Source organism: Rhinolophus hipposideros (genome assembly GCF_964194185.1).
Source record: "Rhinolophus hipposideros genome assembly, chromosome: 19".
In the NCBI taxonomy this organism is placed as follows: domain Eukaryota; kingdom Metazoa; phylum Chordata; class Mammalia; order Chiroptera; family Rhinolophidae; genus Rhinolophus; species Rhinolophus hipposideros.
Window position 1 is genome coordinate 7,359,757 of NC_138065.1, and position 1,176 is coordinate 7,360,932.

Consider the following 1,176-nt stretch of genomic DNA (forward strand, 5'->3'; position numbering starts at 1 on the left):
CTTGAGATCCTACATTTCTTCCTTTCCTTTCCTTTCCTTTCCTTTCCTTTCCTTTCTTTCCCTTCCCTTCCCTTCCCTTCCCTTCCCTTCCCTTCCCTTCCCTTCCCTTCCCTTCCCTTCCCTTCCCTTCCCTTCCCTTCCCTTCCCTTCCCTTCCCTTCCCTTCCCTTCCTTCCTTCTTTCTTTCTTTCTTTCTTTCTTTCTTTCTTTCTTTCTTTCTTTCTTTCTTTCTTTCTTTCTTTCTTTCTTTCTTTCTTTCTGTCCTTCCTTCCTTCCTTCCTTCCTTCCTTCCTTCCTTCCTTCTTTCTTTTTTTCTTTCTTTCTTTCTTTTGACTTTCCATGACTGAAGCAAAAAGATCTAAAACCGCAGCTTCTGGAAGAATCCTTTGTGCTCTCCGGTCTTGTATCTCTCTTCGAACTTGACCTTGGCCTCCCATCGGCTGGTTTCAGAGCAGGGGCTCTGAAGACATCTTTGTTCACAACAGTTTTGTCCAAGGGGACATCCACAGAGTACTTTGTGGGCATGAGGTGAATGTAGTTATAATCTTTCACGAAAGATTTTATCTTTGACCTCTTAGCAATTTTCTTCTTGCCCATGGCAGCTGTCACTTTTCGGGGATAGCGGTCAATTCCAGCCACCGGAACATGGCTGTAGGGGTGGTCCTAGGGGCCATCATCAGTGTTTTTCACGAGGACCGCTTTGTGTCTGGAGTAGCGTCCGGCCAGGACCAGCACCACCTTCCCAGGGTTCATAAACTGGCCCATTTTGGCAGCAGCCACTGGGGCCCACAGCAGAAAGGCAGATTCTACATTTCTAACAAGCTCCTGGAAGATGCCCATGTTACTAGTTCATGAATTTTACGTTCAGTAGCAAAAATGTCCTTGATAGACAACCGTATAGGAAGCTGCTGAAAGTCAGGAGCCTGCAATATATGGTTGCATTTCTGTCACTTAGCAGTGGTGTGATCTTGGGAAAGTTACTCTCTTTGAATCTTACTTTCCTGATCTTTTAAGTTGGAAACATGACACTTAACTGATTATTAGGTGAAATAAATGATGTAATGAGTATGAAAGTTTTTTATAACTTAAAAGTGTTCTGCATATAGATCAGCATTATTATTAGTCCGTAAGGAGAGGCGATTAATAAGGACGATCTTTCTGTAAATACATAGTGATT

At 43.2% G+C, this 1,176-nt stretch overlaps 1 pseudogene across 1 annotated transcript; it reads right to left on the reverse strand.

Moving 5' to 3' along the window:
* Positions 1-357: 357 nt before the first annotated feature.
* Positions 358-764, reverse strand: LOC308487171 (large ribosomal subunit protein eL27-like; annotated as a pseudogene). The gene has a single exon. The product of its transcript is annotated as a large ribosomal subunit protein eL27-like (transcript).
* Between the last annotated feature and the right edge of the window lie 412 nt (positions 765-1,176).